Source organism: Ixodes scapularis, unplaced genomic scaffold (genome assembly GCF_016920785.2).
Source record: "Ixodes scapularis isolate PalLabHiFi unplaced genomic scaffold, ASM1692078v2 PGA_scaffold10__122_contigs__length_95168666, whole genome shotgun sequence".
In the NCBI taxonomy this organism is placed as follows: Eukaryota; Metazoa; Arthropoda; class Arachnida; order Ixodida; family Ixodidae; genus Ixodes; species Ixodes scapularis.
In genome coordinates, this window is record NW_024609836.1 from 20,017,699 (window position 1) to 20,040,551 (window position 22,853).

Genomic DNA, 22,853 nt, shown 5'->3' on the forward strand with positions numbered 1-22,853 from the left:
GTTCGGGGGCCTACTACCGCTGCGTTGTCGTTTTTTGTGTTGTAGTTGTACAATCAGACATCGCCACCACATAATCGCGTGGCCTTTCGCCTCCACCTGTCGCGGTACCCCGTCGCGAGGTCGTGTGACAAGGCCCAAGCGCTGAATTTGGAGCGACGAGGTGGCGCCATCTGCCGCCCGATTCGGTAAGTTGAGTGGTTCGGTGCGTGGGACAAAGCGTGGCCCATTTTAATGCGATAAGAGAAGCACCGGAGCCTAGGAAGACGCAGTCGGCGAACCCCTCCCACATGCCAGTCCAGAGATGAGGACTCCATGATACGAGCCCGTTCTTCAAATGCACGATATACCACGTCCCCCGTACGTCGTCTATGGGTTGCTTTGTGCTCCCTGGAATGGGGACGGCATTTTGCGAAACGACGCCAGCGTTTCTGCATCCGCGAGTCTCTCTGATGAGCGAGGGACGCGAAATGTGGCGTATTTCGTGCTGCTTGTTCGCACAGACGCTTTACAGACGAAAGTGACGGCAGGCGGTGGTCTGGAAGGGAAGGCCATCGCTCGCATTTTCCAGCGGCCAAGAGCGGTCCCATCAGTGCCCATATCTAGTCGCGGCACCGTCGGTAGAGCTGACAGCAGCGTCACCATGACAAAGCTCGGAAATCGGGTTCTAAATAGATCGGAGCAGGCTAAAAAGTAGTAAAACAATGGAATCCCATCTACGCCTGAAAATCATACCGGTTACGCTTGCACACAAGGGCTAGAATCACTGAGGTAGAGGCAGTGAGTCACCGCTTCCAGCCTACGAGTGTGATAAAAAGCTCGCCCATTTTTGTTGGCATTTTTTTTTTTTCTTTTACAGGCCTAGAATGCAAGGTGGCGCTGCTTCCACCGATTATGCTGCGCTTTATGGGCATGAATCGCGAGACCGCACTCTGGCCCGTCCAATAGTCACACCTCTCCTTCTAGCCGACCATACCTATCGTCGGATACAGGTTAAGAATGCGCAAACTATAGACACCAGCTCGTACCAGCCACGGTATCGAATCACTCCGTTCCTTCAACCGGGAAACACAAAGAAATGAGCCGTTTTAGAGACAGCAGGAGTCTGCCAGAGTGGGGCGACATCGTTACCCACCGTAGATGAGAAATTGTAGTGTGACCGCTAACCTGTGATCTTTAACGTGCACACGCAGCAGTGATACACGACCGCACGCCGGTACTGTATGCTCCTTCGGGTCGGAAGAGCGGGGAATAAACCAAGAAAGGCAGAAGCGAGTTCAGTGGCATGTGGGCTCGTGAAAAAGAACTGTTGGGAGCCCTTGGAGAGAACCGTTAGGGGTTCTAAACCCTTGTTTTGCGTCCAGCCTGTCTCGGACTCTTTGAGCATCGCGGAGGAACAATGGCTGGCGGTAATGAGGTTGAGAGAGGAGCTTCCGGCGCAGTGTCAACAGTAGAAAGCGCAGCATAATCCTACCGGTTATGCACTCGGGCTAAAATCACTGAGGGGGAGCAGCTGCCCCACATCCAGCGCGAGCTTCGTACCTTCGAGCACGGCGGAAGGAAGGTTCCAAAGACACGCCTCCATCATATTCTCTCAACTAGCTAGATTCACTGGACGCCATATTTGAGGGCCATGTTTAGAGCGCATGCTCAGAACCAGGTAAGAGCTTCAACCGTCATGGTGCGGAATGCACGTTGCAAAAGAACTGCTTAAGCTCACCCTCAGCACGGGCCCAGCAGCCGCACACACAGCTTAGAAGAGGATTGCAAGCGAGGCATCTAGCCGCCGCCATGCTCATGTGAGCAAGCACGTGCAAGCCTACCAAAGCCACCTTCAAGCGCATGCTGCATCTATACTTGCACGCAGCAGTCGGGAACCCGTGTTTGCAAATGTCTATACTCTCATAATTGGTGCGCAACGCCATCAAACCTGCCGGCGCGAGAATGGGGTTTCATCTCGCGGATCATTTGCACGCGTTCTCGCGCAAACGAGACCATAGATGGAGCCACGCGCTCGCGCCAGCAGCTTTGGTGGCCTACAGGTTTGGATGAAAGATTCCTGTGCGCTGCCATTTTGAGCGATGCTGTGGAGTGCGCCAGGGGCACGTCATTGGGGTGCGCGATGACAAGATGGCGGCGTCTGCTGTATCCGCCGACGGCCAGCGTTCTCGACACACTTACTGTTTAGGAACGCAGAAGGAGGTATCCACACAGAACCGCAACAAATGTTGTATAGAACGGGGGATGTTTAAGGGTTGGACGTGACTTAATAACGATCGCAGCCTCTGTACCACCACGTCGTAGAAGCTAGAGCTGCCGCGTGCGCAGCCATCGTTGATGCAATTGCCATGCGGCCTCTGGAACATTCTGACGAGCGCTTTGAGACTTTAGACATGTTTTTGTAATTTTTCTATTTGTTGCTGGTTGAGGTATTTTATTTAATTGCTCGCGCTCTTTCAAGGTCGAAGACAACAGCCATATGTTTTATAATTATTTTACGAACTTCTTTTCGCGCTCAGAGGTGTATGCCTGGGCAAGAGACGCTCGGCAACATTGTACGACAAGCAGCGAACGTCCTGCAGCTGGAGAGTTGGTCCGCCTCACCTCGCAGCGCGGTTCGAGATTAAGTCGAGATCCCGCTTCCAAACGTTTATAGAATAGTTTGGTCTGTGAAGACGAAAGGCTCAGTCGGTGCACATTCCCTTCAGGCGATACGTCGGCCTGACTCGGCGAATGAGGTCGAGTGGAAGGGAGGCGACCTTGGCTGCCGTCTGGGTGCACGAGAGAAAACGTCGGGGCGCGGCCAAAGCGCACTCGAACAATACGAAATAATCAAGCGGAATTAATGACGTCTCGAGCATTTGACAAAGAATGCATGCGCACACGCTCCAGCTTAGCAGTCGCCCCTCTGCCGTACTCGCGTGGCCCTAACATCACAATGTTCGCTTCGCATTTAGAAACCGAGAGAACCAAACACCTCAACCCGTTGCTGCCCTCGCGGCAAAGGGAGCACGATGAAGCGTCTGCTTTCTCTCTCTGGTTTTCTGTAGCTTTCTCTGGTTCTCTTTCTCTGTGGAAGCCCGGAGCGCGGTCGTTTTACGGAACAAGGCGCCGCTGTGTGGCCGAACACCGTTCCACCCGCCAGAGGAAACATGGATGCACTCGAGGAAGACATTCGGTTGGCTCTGGCGTCCAATCAGTCATTGGACGAGCGCGGCGTCATCGTTCGGCTGGCATTCGCCCCTGGTTGGGGACCGGAGAGGTGCCAGCCCTACTGCATTCTGCATTCAAGGGAAGCTGAAGCGGTTCGGTATTGGAGTGAAAACACCTCGTTTTCGTTTGGTCTCCAAGATCACGAATATCGAGATTATTTCTCAATTTGGTGCACGGAGGCTGCAGAAAATCACTTTCAAATAGGAGTGTCGCGAACCGGCCGCGGTTCGAGTTCGACCAGGTTCGACTTTTTAGACCTTTTAGTGAAAAGTTCGGCGAACCTTGTAGTGAGGTTCGACTCGTGTGCGCATGCGCGACAGGCTGGCCAGTTGACTTCGGATTGGATGGTGATGGCTGAGGGATGAATCAAGGGCAGCGCTGATTTGTTCTTTCAGTTAATTCAGTACAAAAAAAAAATTAAGTTATTAACTTCTTCAGTGATAAGAATTGATTTCTTTTAATTGCAACCATTCATAAAATAAAATAACCCATTGCATACAAAAAAAAAAATACTCCAAACCTAGACATGCTTGTATTAAGGTCTGGCCACAGTGTCCACAAAGTCGAACCGGTCGAATCTGGTAAAAGTTTCGAACTTTCGTCGAACCGGTTCGACCCAGTCAAACCCCGAAAGTTCAACCTAAAAATCCGGTTCGACAAAAGTTCGCGACACCCCTACTTTCAATGTACCGCCGAAGCCCCTCCTTCCCGGAGCGTTACGTCATAAAAGGAGTTTTCGGAATCTCCGTTCTCGCGGAACTTCAGCGCCTATCAAAGCTAAAGTTACTGGATCTGGGAAAGTGGCGCCATTGCCTTCCCACCTGCTCACGGACAAAACAAATACCAACATACAGACAACAAAACCTCTCAATGTGAGTGGCTCATCCCTGTCGGCTGCCATGGAAATCGCCAATTCGGACCCCTTCGAAGCTTCGAAAGCGTAGTCAAGACCAGTTGCACCAAGATCGCTATGGAGCATCATCTGAAAGCGTTCCTCAGCCAATATGAGCGCCTCTGGCAGTGTGCATGAAATAAACTTATCACTCATGCTTATTTCCCCGGATCTCTTACAATTATGTTGCTCTTCTTGCGTGCTTCCAGACAGTAAAATTAGTTTTCAATACCCCCAAGCACTGACGTTGCGTGAGATGGCGGATCCCTCCACTAGTGACATGAATACGGTGTTTTCCACGAGTGCTATGGATGTGGTTCTTTCCACGAGTGATATGGATAACCGTATCCAAGGGCGTCGACGTACTCTGACAGGGAAAATAAAGAAAATGGGTGAAAAAAAATCACAGGTGGATTCTTAGAGTTCACCAATGAATCTTAAGAATCATCGGTGGATTCGTAGAGAATTCGTTAGCATGACCCTCGGGAAACACCACACACGTCCCAATTGGGAAACGCTAACACTGACCCCGTAAAAAGGTCAAAAAGAGGCAGCAAAAAATAGAGGAGCAAATGAGAAAAGTAAAGGGGTCATGCGTCAGCGTTTCCCAAAGTGGTACGTGTGTGGCATTTCCAAGGGTCAAGCTAACGAGTTCCCTAAGAATCCACAAATAAACCTTCCCGCATTTTTTACGTGGACATATTGAGCAAATTCAATTAGGTTAGTGGTATAGTCGCCCACGAACTTACCTCGGACAGCTAAAGCAATGCACCGGAGTATACAGTGGCTAGTGATATGAGCTGATGCGCGACCGGCGACCAGGCAGTAGAAACCACGCTGTCGCACGGCTACCGTGCTTGCTCCCCGCTCGCTGCCCGCCGGACCGCGCAGTCTGTACTGCCTCCGTTTGCGCATTCTAGCTCATATCCATAGTCTCTGTACCCGTGAAACGGGCGAAGCGTTAGGAGATTTTTTTCGAGCATGGTAAACCAACAAGTGTACGTATGGCGCATAACATTGCGGGGAGCAAGAATCTGCTTGTATCGGGGCTTTCCGCGCAAAGGGCGGGGACTCCATGGAGCCAAGCGCCTAACCGTCGAGAGACCTGCGGACTACAGCTATATACTCGTCCTGGACTCCCGCTGCTGTACGAAAACGAATCACCAAGTCCGAGGTAAGAAACACTCGCGTGGCCTCATCGAGAGCTGAGAGTTCACACACGGTTCACTGATTGAACGGCAGTTGAAGTGGCGCTTTTATATGGATGCAGGCTATGGGGCCGGTACATTCGCACATATTTGTTCGTATTTTATAAGATGTGGCTCGTATATTCTGAGATATGCTTAGTTTTAAAGAAATCAAATCCCCAAGGTGTCGGGAAGGACCACAAGGTCTTCGGGAATGTCGTCGATGACATACCTATTTACGCTCGAACCCAAAACCATAAACGAGAAATTTTATATATTTTTCTATGGTACGTGGTCATCTAGCGAGACAAAACGAATTTATTTTGTGTTGATTAGTTTTAGTTTACTCTTTTTTTTTCCTTCCCCAAAATTCCTAAATTGGCTTTTATAGACAATTTCGTCAAAAACTTCCGATTTCTCCGGGAGACTTTTTGATAATATATACTCCAAATTAAAGCCACGTAAAACAACCATGGTCTTCCAAAGGATTTAAAGTTTAGGCTTTTATTGATTGCTTACGCTGACAAATAAATTACGCAAATTGATGCTTTCATATATCGCTCAAGTTCAGCATGCTTAATATATATATATATATATATATATATATATATATATATATATATATATATATATATATATATATATATATATATATATATAGTATATATCTTTTTTCTTCCATTACAATTTTGGTAGTTAAACATTTGACTAAAAACCCCGACACTGGGCAGAGAAGGGACGGACAAACACAAGGTCTCAAAATTGAGACCTTGCGTTTGTCCATCCCTTCTCTCCCCAGTCTCGGGGGTTTTAGTCAAATGTTTAACCACCACCAGCTCCTTTGCGCCCTTACCATTAATTCACAATTTTTTTATTTTTTTTTTTTAGTTTGTGCTTTATTGTTTAAATTCCAACAAAACAGGCCACTCTAAAAGAAGGCCACTTAATGGTCGGTCAGTCCTACGAAAAAGTATTCAGGTAACCCGAGTACCGAGTATTCCGACGCAAGTATCCCGACTCTAGGCAACTATCTCACCTTGGAACGAAGCAGACGGAAAGTTCAACGCACGCTGCGTGGAGCGCGGTCGCGTCAAGTGACGTCAACACGAAGCGCCAGAAGACAAAGCTATGCCGGTTAAGAATTCGCAGGAAACCGGCAAAACCAACAAAAAACAAAAAGAAAAGGCTGGAGGCTTGCGCAAAGCCCAGTACACAGCAACGTTCATCCGGTCATTCATGCAAAGTAGCGCTACCTTCCTGCCTTGCTTGCCTTCTTTAAATATATATATATATATATATATATAATATAGGTTACAAAGACGTCGAAAGAACCTAAACGGGGCATCTCTGCGGATCGTCATTAGTGAAATATCACCGGGTAATTATTCCTCATGTGGATTCGGGCAATAACGAACATTCGTAATTTGAATCTGCTATTTTTGTATGTTTTCACCCGCCTACACAGGAGGAAAGATTACGAATCCCAAAGGAGCGGGGAAGGACGGTAGGGATTTGATAGTCGTCTGCGACATCTTGGACTCGGACTCAAACCCTTCAAACCCTAACTATTCGCGACAGGTTCTCCATACGTTTGAGGGTAATCTAGTCCGACAAAATTTAAAATTATGTATAACATTTACGGGCCTAAACTAAGAAGAAGAAAAATCCCAAACATGGCACTGCAAACAATTAGGCCCGAAACTTTTCTCGTACATTTTTTCTTAGAGTATCGATAGCACCTAGGCGCCGTAAGATAGACGGCGCCAGAGTGCTAGAGTGTTATCTAGCCGGAAGAGGTTACGAGAGATTCCAAAGCACCCTATGCCATTCAAACGCCAAAGTATGATCCAGACAAAAAACCCGAGATGCTGGAACCCTACTCGCACGAGGAGGAAGTGACGTCGTGGCACATACGTTGGCGACTAGTGTTTAGACGTAACTGAGACCCCGAACGGACGTCACTTCCGCCGCACGTTGGACGAACACGCAGAAAAAGAAGAAGAGGGGGGATTAGTCCGCACGCCGAAACGAATTCCTCCCGGCGTTCCCAGCGTCCCAACAATGACGGGAAGCGAGCAGAGCTTTGCACGCAGGCCGCCCGCACAGTGCGCCGCCGCAACACCACCACCAACAAAAGGGAAATGCCATCGCCCTCTCACGCCACTCAAATTACGGCCCCGCACTTCATTGTCTATACACGCCGGCGCCACGGTCCGCACGACGTTCGGTGCCATGCGGGGGGGAAAAAAAAATCACAATCGTGCAGTGCCAGACAAGAAGGAACGCTCCTTGGATTAGACGCCGCGAAACGAGCGAAAAGCAAATCGAATTAAACAAGGTAGCGGTTGCAGCCGCCGAGAAATACCGATTCGCTGACCCCGTTCCGATTGGTCGATTCTAGCTTCTTTTTTCTTCCATCGCCGTTACATTTGTGTTTACAGCTTTCTCGATGGCTCACGATCAGCCGTCGTTCTGAACAGCGAGAGAGCCAACCTGTTACTTCTTTATTTGTCCGTTCTCTTCGTCGTCCTCGAGATATACGATGCATGCTAACAATAGCGCCAGAAGGAATCAGCCCGCGGCGTTCCTTTGGGCAACGCCCCCGCACTCGGTTTATTCCTTCGAATGTCCGGCAGGTGCACTCGGGTCTTCCGACGCTTCCCCGCTGGCCAGCATAAAAACGCGGGTTTACGCGTCTCCTTTTACATCGCTTAAAAGAGCGCCGAAAAACTGCGAACGCTAACGGGGCACTCGAGTGCTTTTCGTGGAAGAGGCTTGTTTTGATGGCATGAAATTTGTTGGGCTTTAGTCAATAGGCCCGTAGCTCTCAAGTTTTGAGCAGCGCTCCAGGCGAGCAAAATAGAATATTTGGCTCGCGTTTCGAACGCGCGTCATCACGCTTCCCCACTACACTTTTTTTCTACTCCGTTCCATTACAACCGCTAGCGTAGCAGAGCCTACAAGAGCGAGCTCCGAGCTTGCAGTGTCCCTTCCAAGCGCGCGCGCTCGTGCACTGCGAGCATCGTTCAGGGAAACATGTTTTTGCAAGCAGCTTCAGCTTCGCTATCACGTAAAGTGAAGCGTACGGGCTTGCGGAAGCTATGAAAGAGCACAATAGACTAATAAAGCTGAATGGGACGCTAAGTCCACGAGCTCCATAATTCTTTTTGTTATTTTAGTTTTTCTCTTTTTAGACGTTTTGTTATCGCGCGTCTACAGATGCTGACAGATGCTTGCATTCGAACGTTGCACGTGCAAAATTGAACGTCATAGTACCGCCTGGATAGTGCTGACTAGGCTCTAGTGCTGACAGCATAACATGGTCGCGTTTTGCGGACGCGCTCGCGCCCCCTGCCCGAGAGCAACGGGTCCATTGAAATGACCAGTTCTCGATGGCAAGATGTCCTTGTAAACTCGCAGCGATAGAAATACACGGGAACTATATTCTCTTTGTAGGCATCCTCGGGTCGCTACCACCTGCATAAACTCGGACCAATAAAAACAGCTAATTGCGGGGAGATTCCGAACGTTCCTATAACTGCGTGTTTTAGACGTCACATTTTGATAAGAACGTCAAATCTTTGGGTGTAGGAGACGTAATGCTGCAACGATTGTTTGAAAACGCTGTCTCGCGGCGCCGTCCGGTGTCTGCCCAAAAAACGCAGAAAGAGGGACGTTAATTAACGAGCTAGAGGGCCTTCCACCGATAAACTGGCCAGCTGAAAGTGAGCCCCAATTGGTTACCGCCATGTTGCACATTTTCAAACAACTAGACACGGGACCTTATAGTTTTACGTCTAGTTTTTGACGTAGTACCGTGCACAAATAATTGCTTATTGATCTTGAATAACAGTACCGACGAGATAATTTATGCTTTTCTTTTAAGTCCCAAATCTGCTTTTACGACAAAAAAACTCGGGCAGCTTCTCAATGCCTCCGCTAGAAGCCGTCAGCCGCGGTGCTGTATTTCGGGCTTTTAACGGCGCTATGTGGGGCTAACAGTATCGAAAAAATAGCTTATCATGTTTTTTGCAGCGATCGTATACGTGATACAAATCTCAGCTCAGTTTTGCGTAAAAGCCTCAAAATTTGATGCGGTTACGTGTCTAGAGGTGCAAATTGTAGAACATGGTGGCAGCCAAGTGGGGGTCACCTTCGCCTGGTGAACGGGATACCAGTTTATCGCGCTCTAAGCCTCTCTACCTCGTTGGACGTGATCAATGACCAGATTTTTAATAGGAAATACGAGTGCAATTTGGGGTTTTCGGGGCGAGGACGTAGATAAATAGACTATCTCCAGCGCAGCTATTGCGCAGGCGTCGCACGCCAACTGCGCATACCCGTTATCAGAATGCTCCCAATGGGACATCGCGAACCCGTCCACGGTTCCACTTCGACAAACCGAGGCTTTTTTGTGAGGCAAAGTTTGGCAAAACTTGGACCGAGCTTTTGCGCACATATTGAAAATGAGCCGACGCCACCTGACTGACAAAAAGCGCAATATCCACGTACCGTTGCGTCGTTCCAACCTTATCGAACTAACCGAAGCGTTAAATATACAGAGAACGCCGCGTAAACATTGGTAGACAGTTTATAAAATAAACCTTTTCATAAAATATGTTTCCCAAAATTGGATTTCTTTTTTTTTCGTTTAAATTGGGTGACATTTTCAGTAAGTGGAACTTGTCGAATTTTGCTAAGAAGTTAGGTTTTGGCAAGCCAGTCGAACCAGTCGCACCCGGGTTAGAGTCGCCTGCTAGCGGTTCCGTACCGAAATGAAATTAAATCCGCTCGAACATAAAATCCCTCATCGGGAAAAAAAAAAAAAAAAAAAAAAAAAAAAAAAAAAAAAAAAAGATTGGCAGGATGTTTGGAGGGATGTGGATGGAGCGGAGCAACGCGGAAACCCCGAGTGACCCGCTCTTGCTGCAGATGCGGGCGTCCTAACAACGACCAGCACATCGCACGATCGCGCATGGCACCGCCGAAGCCGCCGGACTAGGGAGCCTTCATGTGCGCTTTGCTCATGCGAAGCGCACATGAAGGCACTCTACGCCGGACGACTGGAGCCCGGCCCCTCGCGGAGCACTGCCTTTTTTTTTGGAGCTGATGTAAGCTTTAGATTTAAGCGGTGAAGAGTGGGCGTGCAACATGCCGTGACATTATCGGCGCCAAAAGTGCGTCATCCTGGAATTTGGATAAACATAAATCGTGTTTCAACAAAAACAGTCCTAGCTGGAGCCAATATTTTCAGAAATCGGTGTTGTTTCTGTTATAGTATTTTTGTAGTATTTTTGACACCAACGCATGTTCATTGGTGTTGTTCGGTCTTGACCGATTTTATATTCTTTACAACGACAGATATTGATCGGTGTTCTTCCCGTTTAACTGAAAAGTCCTACGTCCTAGATATAAAATATAACTTCAGAAATGCGTACGTGACTACATTTAAAATACGCGCATAAAGTGAGATGACGGCGAGAAAAAAACGTTTCTCGCTTCAAAGTGAACGCACACCAAAGCACTTTGCACGTATAAGGCGATACTAAAAGAAAAAAAAAACAAGAAAGAAGAACGTGGGGAATGTTATAAACTGTAACCCATCTGATTCTAAGCCGCACTTTGAGAGTAGTGCACTTGGTACACTGATGCCGCACGTTTCGAGCCCTCAGGTAGAAATTCCCCGATCAGTTCAAAAAGCATTCGCCCAAGTCGCCCTTCCACGGGAAAACCGCTGTGACAACGTCGGCGTGTGTCAGCGAGAGCGATTGCTCGCTGCTGCTTCGATGTTCTTTCTCAAACAAACGAAGAAATAAACCTGAGTCAGCTGTCGGTAGGCGCATTGCTCCTGCCGTCAGCTTCGGCGGAGGAGAAACAAATGGGAGGACTCCCGAAACTTTTAAGAGTAGTTTCCTGAGCTCTCTCAGAGAATCAAGTTGTCGTTCCAGAATCCCACCGAGTTCCCTGCTCCTGAATCCCCACGACGCCAGAGGACGACACCGGTTACGGAGCGCAGAAATCGACCAGACAGCAACCGGCAACGAAAGCAAGCACTCGCGTCCCGAAACTGCCAGCGACCGCACTGCGAAATGGATCCGAACGTAACGACGACATCCTCAACCCCCGAGCATGCGGCAACATCGGGGAGCTGTAGTCTGCACATCGTGTTACCCGGCTGTCTCGCACCCCAAGTACGAAACGCGGCTAGTCGCCGAGTCCAATCGCGAAAACCTCGCAACACAAGAAAGTGTAGACAGAAATTAACTGCCGATGCGTATTATACAAAGAACGCATACAGGGTCAACGTACGGAGCGTCTCCTTCCGAGCAGCCGCGGCGAGCACCGGAGAAAAAAGCTCGCTCAACAAAACAAATTGCTCCCGCGGTGTCAACAACATCCGCGCCGCAGAGGGAGCTTCGCAAAAACAGACGGGCAAACACAAACTCCCGGATTCCCCGCCGAAACCAAACTGCGCGTGCGATTCGTGAAATCGTAAATGGGGCGGAACAGCAGACGCGCGCAGGTTGCTTACTGCAGCGACTTTTGTTTTAAAAAAACAAAACGCACCCAAAATGACGTGCGAGTCGGAGGAGCCACAGTGGTCGGTGTCGACGGCAGTTCCAGAGACCTCGCCGTCCTGCATGCACGAAGCGAGATCGTTACTGGACGGTTGTTTTGGTCGGATGTCTGTTCGCCATCGTTGTGTTTTCGGCCCGCCTAATGTTCCTCGAGACAAAGAAGAAAGAATGGAAGAAAAAACGTCGGCCGACAGGAAACGGGATTAGTAACGCCTGACATCGGACAGCATCGTTAAACGAAACACAGAGACCTTCCACGAGCTTTCGTCTCTGTTCACGGTCTTCATTCATTTCCTTTTGTGCTGCCTCCTCAAGCTCTTTCCGAAAACCTTCAACAATTCCTACTAATGTGCAAAAACAAAAGAAGAAAATATAAATCAAATGTCGACAACAAAGGCCAGAGTAAATTGTGTTCTACGGACGCAGGAAGCGAATGCGCGTTACAATGACATCTTATGCCTCCGTTCATTGAATCCCCTTTCTGCCATATCACATTCCGGCCGCCAGGCCACGCTCATCACGCTCATTTTCCAATCGCAGAAAAAAGCTCACTGACAAAAAAAGCTCGCCAGATTTATCACACATATAAACACGCCATATTTTTTTCTTCGTTAATAGGAGGTTTGGTTAATACATTTCCCGAATATATTTGTAAGGGTATAATAACTAACATAAGTGCTGCACCAAAACTGCTCATTAATGAAAAAGACCGTAAGACTTGCTCGAGTTTCAAGATCAGTACTTGTAGTAGGGAACAATAAATCGGAATGAGATGTCCACGAAAAAAAGAAGTATTCAGATCTCCGATACATCGTAAAAGCATGTCCACTCCGCTAGAAAGTGCTGACTTGGGTCCAATCAAGATACGAGCTCGATGACGGAAGACAGCGGGTCCCGATGTTCCAGTCGCCCGTGCATAACGCCGGCCCTGTTGAGAGGGAACACGGCGTGGCGCCGTGTACAACGATGCGCTTTTACATAAACGATTCACTCCAATGAGGATTGGAGTCGATGCGCCTAAGTAGCATTCGTGGGACCGACATGTTAAACTTTGCAACTATATTCTTTCAAAAGAGATAACTCAGTCCCCCTCAAGGCATGCAGAGCTTACCCCAGCCCGTTTTACGCCGGGTGAAAAATCGGTTTGGTTTTCAAATAAATAAGAAAAAGAAGCGAGCTTCTGTCCGCCCTTACAAAAATTATCAACGACTTTCAATTGAGTTTGTGATGTATTCTATAAGAATACATAGAAACTCAATTGAAACTCATTGATAAGTGTTGTAAGTGCGAATCCGTCAAACAATGGGTGAGCTTTTGTCCGGCGAGCTATAGTCTTGACAAGCGGAAGAACCCTTGCCCCTTTACTCCCACTTCATTCCGTTCTTTCCTTTCATGCATCTCGAGACAGGCACACAAACGAAAAAGAGCGAACAATTTCAAAGGACAGAGCGAGGAGAGAGAAGGTACAATGTCGGCGTTGCGTCCGTCGACTGGCAGCCACCGTTGAACGCCGTCTGCTTCAGCTCCGTCATCGTCTGCCACCGCGCGCGTTACCCGGTCGTCTGCTATAGCGCTACATTCGTGGCTCACGCGTTCAAAACGCCTTTCATCAATGCGTAAACATAGTCCGTCGAACGCCGAATCGCGAAAGTTTAATTATCGAAGAGACGAGAGATCCCTGGCCATAAGAGGTTCGGATGAAACACAAACAAACGAGCGATCCGTCTTCGAGAGAGTGTCAGCGGCACAACCCTTCCTTCCGCAGCCCCGTTCAAGTAGATTCCCCGGGATGGAAACGCGAGAAAGTCGGGCAAACAAAAGTGATGGAGTGTGCTGCGCTCGACAGATGCTGACGCCGTGGGAAAAGCGTATACGCAAGATGCCTGCCAAAAAGAATGTCTCCAAATTCCTGGACTTTTTCCAGGTTTTCCCCGACTTCGGAGAAATTTCGTGACCGTGCCGGAAGTGCAGTTTTTGCGTAGAAAACGCAGGTATATTTGACGGTCAACGGGGGCAGTGGCCGATTCCGACTCTATTGCCTTTTAAGTATTTTTGCTTTGTCGGAAAAAAAAAAACCGTCACGTTTAATAAAAATCACTGGGAGAAGGTATTAGCGCGCACACAAGGAGAAAAGTTCAGGTTAACACACCTCGAAGGCACTTCGATGAAGCGCACTACATGAGGGGAGAATCTAGTACACAAGATTAACAGTGAAGTTATAATAGGGCCAGCTGAACTTGGGAACCTTTTTCCTAAGTTCAACAGGCCCTATTATAGTATTACACACCAACAAGCTCAACTAAAGCTTGTTAACGGTAAAGGTTGCCGAATGGCAGTTGGTCTTGATGCACGCCTTTCAAGAGGATGCGGTTCAGATTCCGATAAGACTGTTTCGGGCAGAGAGCTGCGTCGGCACGCGGACTGAATCGCAGACAATGTGTAGCCACACGGGTGGAAATTCCCCGACTTTTTCAGATTCGCAAAATTCTCGGTTTTCCCCGTTTTTCAGGCCGGTAGACCGAGTAAAAAATTTGGGGCATGCCAAACCAGCGAAGGGCATCGGCGCACGCCCCAGTGGAGGAATTCATTTCGAGCACATTTTGACGCGCAACCCGAAATCTCGGTTCCACGGTGCATCTCGGCCGAGATTCCGACCCGGGATCCGTAAGGTCAGTGCTTTGGCATGGAGCCGCCAGGCGGCAGAATCGCAGACACCCCGGTAAAGAGAAGCAGAGTGCACACAATATGCGTTTGTAGGTACGTTCGTACTCGCTGAAGCAATTTGTTTTCTACAATCCACGTATCGAGAACACGGGATACGGACAAAATGGCCACGGACAAGGCGGTACCGAACGAAAACCCGGAGAAAATGGTCCCAGGTACATATTGCAGCGTATATAGCTCGCTTACCCTTCGGAGGTTAGTCGGTTGTTTGTATCTCATGCAAAGTGAGCATAGACGAGAAAAAACCTTTTAACGAATACCCAAGTTAGGAAACGCGAGCCATTTCAAATTTCAGACATTCCATTTAAAACACACCGCATGTCAGTAGCTGGGCCAAGGATAAGACTAAGGTAAAATATAAAGATACTATTCAAGGACATATATGAAATAATGTATCCATAACACTTAACATTTTAGATCGAGGAAAAAAAAAAAAACCCGTTCCATAACGCAGCATTACAAATATGTGGTGTGCGCATGATAATGTCTGATTCATCGTGCACAGGCATCTGTTTTCCGTTCCGTTGGTCTAATTTGAAATTTAAGAAAATGCTTTGGTAAGATGCCACTCTTTTCATCACGTTTCACTCAAGCAAGAGTGCAGCCGAAGCTACGAGTTGATAAAACAGTGCTGAAATCAAAATGTCGTCAACCTTTTCGTATATGTTAACAGCGGTTAGTCGAACCGAGCGCAGAATGCGCGTCGGCAGCTTTCACTTTTAGTCTACGGGTACGCATTTGTGTAGCCACTTCTACGATCCAGCTTTGTACACATCTGACCTCTGTGAATAGGGGCCGATAACAAAAATGTAATCAATTTTTCAGGTCGTAATTAGCTGTCTCAAAATATATATAACGGAAAGCTTTAATCTTTCAAACATATACATTACAAAAGTGTCCAATAAAGCTTTATGTGTAGCGGTTCACTAAAACCATCATTCGGGACCATTTTTCTCCGGTTTACATTTGGGACGATTTCTCCGGGACCTCTTTGTTCGGGACCACTTCGTTCGATACCATTTCGTCCCACACCCCGAGAACAGATATCGGCGTCAGTTTCTTTAGACCTCCCCCCACGCGGCTGCGCACTGACGCTTTCTTCGTCGACGTGAACTCTTCCTTCAGAGTCAGCTCTATTTTACGACACTGGCTTTCTTTCGAGCTCCGCGAACGTTTACGAGTTCCCAGAACGACGCGCAGAGGTAAACACTGCAGCAATCTACAAGAAGAAAAAGAAACGTTCAAGGGCAACGCTGAGATGCCCTAAAGCACGTCCCGACTTGTTGGAGCGCTACGGCCCCACCGTCGCTCTGCATACTGTTTTTCGCTGCTGTTTTTCGCTCCCGCGATAAGCCCAGCGAGAGAAGCCAAGACGAGCCACGAAGAGATGACTTCGCTTTGCCTGATGGAAGCTGCGATACGCACCTGGGTTCGTGGTACGCCAGACTTCATTTTTACACTAGCTAGTTTCTCTCTCAATCTCTCGTGGCATTTCTACAGATACAGTTTCTCTTTCCCAGTGCATTAAAAAAAAATCGAGTAGTTTGTTTCTCGAGAAAACTTTGTTTACTAAATGTACAAATGTTAGTGGGGTTTTTGCTTTTTTGTTTCTGACGATTTTCTTTTTTAACGATGAAAGTGAAAATACACCCGCGAGGGGGTGAAAAAAAAAACCCGAGGATTTTCAGTGTACCGTTGAATATTAATCATGGTTGTGGTTAATCTCAGAAAAGAAAGAGGACTGTTAAATAATAATTAAAAATATTAGAAATGTTTTGAAAGTTGTATCAAGGACAAAAGACGCAACAAGTTGCACAGCGGCAAGTCGGAAAACCCGTCAAATTGTCTGATGTGGAACTTGAAGAATGAACGGTGGTATTTTCAGTAAAATGTCGAAAATTCTCGGTTAACGTGAAGCCGTCTAAAGTCGACATTGTGTCGGATGTGTTCGCAATTTCGAAGAAAATTCATGGCCAAGAAAAAAGTAACTTGTTTATTGATGCTTAGTCGCAAGCAGTACCTAGGTTAGAATGGTCAGAGCAGATTATAGCCTGGGGAACAATGAGGTTAAAATGAGCTTCAAAGGAAGAAGTTGACGTTGCTTCAGACTGGTCAATCGGGAGGTTTTGCCATACAACCGGATGGGATGTTCAAAGTGAAGGCAGTCAAAGCGATCACTATGTCATCTTTGAATTGTGACAAAGAAAGCCCAGAGGAATTTAATATAAATGTTGAGGGAATGTAAACTTCCCTAATTGGTGTTAGAAAGTTGGGGGAAGTAATGGCGTGGACGCTAAGAGGTAAGTTCTTGGTAAAGGGAGATGAAGGAAAATGGACCATGGAAAAAAGCATTTGTCGGCGTTTCTTCAGAAATGTTTCGCCGTAGAAATTATTAGCCCATTGTCCCTAAAAGAAGTCGGAGCAGATGATTGAATTGATGGAGCCACATCACCAGAAATCGTGTAATGTGCTGACGTTATACATCGAGGATTTATATTATTCGATGGTACAGGCCGAACTGTGAGAGACTGGGGCAAGGAAATGTTGGCAAAATTTCAATCTGCCGCTGGTATTGATGTAGACGGTTTTCTACGCATTTTGGAGTTTTATCTAAGGACCACTGGAATAGGGTATGAAAGAGTCCAGTTTATTCAGGAGGGAGTATGTGTCGGTTCTTAGATTACGCCAATTTTGTTTGAAATTTACTCGAACGAGTTAGATAGGAGCTTTGATACGTTTCTGGTTTGTGCGCCGAATGCGAGTTTTGTTGCACGCCGGTACGTTAATGACATTTCGATTTGTGCTTTTGAGTGGTTCAGTTGAGGAAATTAAGCAGTGTGCGGAGCAAAAATTGTCTTCAGGCGTCTTTTACGGAGGAGAGCCCCCTTCAGGGCCAAATTTATTGGTATTTGGATTTGTTGCTGCACACGGAGAATGGCAATTGTTGCACATACGGGAAAGAGTTCGTTCAGGATTTCAAAGCTGGAATTGGTTGTACACGCGAAAAATATGACACTCTCAAATCTGGAATCGCCGGCCTAAACAATCGGATGAAGAAAAATAACCAAAGTTCGGGGGCCTCCCCGAAAAACCGAGCGAGACGTGGGACGTGGGCTTCTCTCTTCGAAAGCGAAGAGAGAAGCTATTGAACAGCTCCTCTCTTTGCCTTCGTGACACGGACCTTTCCGAACTCGTACCTTCGGAAAGGCGGCGTCATTCTGGCAGTCGCCGACGTTCGTACAAACTTAGCTATTTCTCACATGAAGTATACAAAGAATGACGTCATAAAATGAACGCCGGACATGCGTCTACGGTGTCTAGTTGTTTTTTGTTTTTTTTTGTTTTTTTTTTTTCTTTTATCAACGCATAATAATAAAACATACTGCTCACGTTTAACGGCACACGGCGAAATTCCGAAAGCCTCGATATCTCTCCGGGGACGTGCAAGTAGGCAGCTTGCCGACGGCGAGATTAGCGCCGAGCAGAAAAGGAACTACGTGGTGCATGGAAGCCGCATCTCGGAGCACCGTTTCAACTACGGACGGACCGAAGATAACACATGTGCGGCATACCGGAGTATTCTGACGCGGCTCTTCCCAAGTCCTTCCATGCACGAGGCACGCATATCCTGTGCTGCACAGCGTGTCGTCATACGCCCCAGTCACGTGACTAACAAACAAGAGGCTCGAAGAACGCTCCTTGGACGAGGAATTTGCCGAGCTTTCTCCCCTCATCTCGAAGCGTAAACGGCGGTTGCCTGAGTAAGGGATAAAGTGGCTAGAGGCCACATCACCGAACTGCGCCTCTAGAACGCTCCCGCGAAGGCGTAATGACCTCCGGTATACTTCGGTAAGATGGGCGCGTCGCAGCCTTCAAAGGAGTCACCGGGAGGGCTGCTTCGATATCCACAAGATGTCACAGAGATGTCGAAGCACCCGCGGGATGCAGTGGCAACCGTTGCGAGGCGTAATCACTATACAGAAAAATCAGTAGATCCCCGAGCATGTCAAGAGCGTGTGAGCAGACCTCCAGGGAGGTCTGGCGGAAGCGACTACAGCGAGGGAAGGAGACCACAAGACACTCCCGTTCTAGCCCACCATACTTGTGCCGGTTGCAGAGGAGGCACGTCTGCAAAAGCACCTCGTGAAACCAACAACCCCGATAAAATTCGGCACCGAGAGATACTTGACGACTCTGCGTCTTTTCACTTGGCCATGCAGCTCGCGCAGAATGATGCAGAGAGGCGACATCAGACCTTGCGTCGGCCCATTCGGGAAGATCCCATCCCAGCAACGCCCATCTCACACCGAGTGAAGAGCACATCCGCAGCGGTGCGAATAAAGGGCAACCCGGACAACCGTTCCAAGCAACACAGCGAAGGCCTACGAGGGGGGTCATCACCATTCTCGCAGATGCGTGTCTCGAACCATTGTCCGCTACGAAACACGGCGTACTACGACGTCGTCAGTGTAACCGAGTGACCGTCAAGAAACTCGGCCATCGCGATCTCTGGCCACGTTTCCGAACACCGGACACGAGTGTCTCTGATCAACTCCGATCATCGTAGATATGCAGCACCGTCTTTCCAGGTCCCAAAACTGAATAGTGGTGGAATGCGCCATAGCCTCCGCTATACTCACATAGCCTGGCAGCTCGACGACGGAGCCATGGAGTGCCCGGTCGCAGATTCGGAGAGCGAGGATCTGGTAGCACAGAACATCAAAGAGCCATTTCTGGGGGAACCTGGACGTCAGCGCACAGCTTTTGCAGCGGCGAGGACCCGAAACACAATTGTTCAGTTAGGAGAAGTGTTTCGGCGTCTCGCCAAAGCGGGGCGCCAGTCACATATGGCTCTCCTCTCATCCGTTGTCTGCCGCTTCACCTTTTCCAATTCGGCGGCCCTTCTCGTGGCGATTTGCCAGGCTTTGCCAGTATATAGGAAACTGTGACTGCATGTATGTACCGCGTGTACGGGGCTGCTGGCGCCTGGCAGTGAAGTGCACCTGCTTTGCGCGCTCATATGTCCATTCATAAGTCGGAGAAGGCGGCACGGTCCCGATGCGGAAAACGAAATCCCAACTAGCAAGGACCATACCACCATTCGTTTCACTCCTAATCCCTCTCTCCCCTTGGGACAAATGACGGACGTTTTTCACAACAATCTTCAATGGCCCCTTGGGTTCGCATCGTTCCGTCGAAACACATTTCGTGGACTACGTTTCGTAAACCACAGTTTGCGGAAAACTTTTTATGGACACGTTTCGCCGAAGCTGCGAGGTTTCGTAGAAACAGTTCGATGGACACATGCTCCTGCGACGTTTCGTCGACAATATATATATATGTTTTACTAAGCGAATTGTCGCGGATTCCTGGTTTCATTTAGGTCGCTAGAAGCATACAGGAACTAAGGTTCACTCACCCAGGCGGCTCCGATAGGGCAAACTCGCGAGCCCTAAACCCAGGCTACCTAAGGCTACCGAACAGACCGCGCCACGCGCGGACACCTCTTGCTTCGCTTCCCTCGGTGAACATTTAATACAATCAGAGACACGATGTTACACACCAGGCTTTATCGCAACAGCAAAGAGTTCGGCAAGCTAGGCTCTGGATGCCGGCGATCGAGGCGATGTGCGCAGAAATACGATTTTTTAGACGAGACGTGGCAAGGTGTGTCCATGAGACCAAGGCTGGAACCTTTCGATGAAACGTCGCAGTGTTGACGAAACGATCTGTCGATGAAGCGTCCTGCTTTCCACCGCTTTCAAGTCACCTGGCCTTTCTGAGCTTTGCTCTCAGAAGTCAGCAATGACCGCAGTAGGTATCACGAATCCATGTCTCGGTAGGGAAATCTGCCGGCCGGTGGTCTGGGGCGGGTCGCTCCAAGCAGAAAATAATACCAACAAAGAGAAGAGAAAAAAAATCGCTGGGTGAAATGTGACACAGAAGGAAACATCAACAACACCGGGAGGAAAAAAAAAAGGCGTGGCTACTTTTGAAAATTAGGGCGTTTCCCGATACTTCGACCGTTTCGATCAAATAAGAAAAGAGATCGTTACGAGCGCGTACATTGAAGATTTAGTCAACATTTAGGCGGATACGACTTCATGGGATTCGTCTTTTAAAGGATAGCAATGAATCAACCCGAGGGAGTTCTTGGAAGAGGTGATGGACAGACGGAACTTGACGTTAAGGCAAGCCGAAGACTGATAAATTATAAATCAATCGCTCTGGTTGAAAACTCGCCTATCCTTGCAGCAAAATGGTGAGTTGGACTAGTTTGTGCATCACGTACTAAAAGCGCCACAAAACAAGGACAGAGTAAGGATTGACGGCAGGAAGTGCCTATCCTTCAATAAAAAATGATACAAAGAAAAATCGACATATGTTGTATTCTTTCAACCATATCAGGAACCCAATAAACGAAGTTTACCTCGGGGCGGCTTTCGAAAGACGGACAGGATTAACCGCTTTCCTCGAAAATAGCTCGACTGACCTCGATCGACTGCAGGAACTCGCTTTTATCCTTCTCTGGGGTTGCGGGATTTTCTTTAAATTCCTCCTCTTTTTTTATTTTCCTTCCACAGGACGTGATCACTTTAAGGGGACTTCAAGAGACCATTAGACAAGTTCCTTACGAAGCAGACTTCTTCCGTCTTGAGAAGTAGCACCAGCTTCATAACCTCGAACACTGCAAATAAATGGCACCACGCAGACCCAGCTCAATGTAGATTTAAATTAGGATATAAAAAGAAACTACTATAAACCAGTTCTGCGATGCGAGTGGCGACGAAGAACGGTAACGAAATAAATCGGAGTGCCGTCCAAAGCAGCATCGGCGATCGGATTAGGCGATCCGCTCGGTTGGACCATTACTCCGGCGTCCAGAACGTCTCAAAAGTTCCATCCGATACGAGTCTCGACTTCCCGAACGTCCGGCAGAACGCATCTCTCTTCCTTTTTAGAAAAACCGGCTTCGCGCGGAATTAAAAAGGTGGACGCGGCGCAGATCAGGAGCGCGATTATGAAAGAGGTTCGGCTTCGCATCGAACGTGGGACCGATGGGCGCAAAGGTTTTCGCCGATCCGTCGTTCAAGGCGCCCCCGCCAAGCTTGTCGTTCGATGCCCTCCCCCGCCTGGCTTACTTTCGGAGTGAGAAAATAAATGTAGCGAGGTAGATTGAGCCACACCTGGGCCGTGATCTAGACACAGGGCGCGCGGCGGCGGCGACGAGCTGGCCCGCCGGCCTTCCCCCGCCGGCCGGGTGCCCCACGCCCCCCGTGCCCCCGCCGCCGGACCACTTACCTGGCGGTCAAGTTCGACGTTTAGGCCTAGCTCCTCGGCGGCCCTTGGACACTGCTGCACCGGGGACACTCGGACGGCAGCATCCGACACCGTGCACACCACAGGCCGCGAGAACAAAACACCGGCGTCGTATCCAAAAGGCGCGCGTGGTCGACACGCTGGCTGTGCGCAGCCGCGGTCGCTGCCTCGAATGCCTGACGTGGACGGGGCTCCCGTGCTCGTGGTCTCGTCGGTCTCGTGCGGACGAGGATGCGTTGACTTCACGTCGGCGCTACGGGGAAGTCGGCAGGCCGAGCGCTTCTTCGAGGGAACACTCCGAAATCGTGCGGGGCTGGAAACGCGCGCCCCTCGAACACTCAACTTTGCCTACAGGTGTCTGTGCGGCTCTTTTTTTCGTTTGTTGTGAATTTCCTTTTTTCTTTTTGCGTTCGACGCGCCATCTATAAGGAAATATTTCAACTTCTAGTTACATTGCGCGTCCGTAGATGGCAGCACGAGACAGGACGACAAAATAGGGACCATCATCGGGCCCGTCGGTCACGTCGGTTACGTTCACCGAGTGTTGAAATTTGTTGAAATACTTAACCGGCTTGAAAGACAGCTCCGCTTCATTTTTGTTTTTGGAAAAAACAATGAAGCCCCATTGAGTCTCAAATAGAAAGACCACGCGTCAAATATCAAGACATAGTTATCGCTAAATGTTTCTTTTTTTAAACGGTCGGGCAAACATTGCAAAAACTCGCCAAGTTGCCGAACTCGGCTGACTCGAGTGGGCACAACTGGGTGCAACCAACAGTGTGGCGATATTTCATCAAACCTCGATTTTGACGTCGAATCGTAAGGTACAACTGGCTCGCCGACCTTCAACCTTTCAAGTATGGGTGTCGTAACTTTTGTCGACCTCGATTTTGACGTCGAACCTCAAGGTGTGAGTGGTTCGCCAAATCTCCGACCTTTCAC

At 48.6% G+C, this 22,853-nt stretch overlaps 1 protein-coding gene across 1 annotated transcript in view; it reads right to left on the reverse strand.

The window, feature by feature from the left end:
• Positions 1-22,306, reverse strand: part of LOC120846391 (spectrin beta chain, non-erythrocytic 1) — a 289,174-nt gene extending 266,868 nt beyond the window's left edge. The window contains exon 1 of the mRNA XM_040218123.3: positions 21,894-22,306. The gene's annotated coding sequence lies outside the window, so the exon portion shown is untranslated. The remainder of the gene's footprint in view (positions 1-21,893) is intronic.
• Positions 22,307-22,853: the final 547 nt, after the last annotated feature.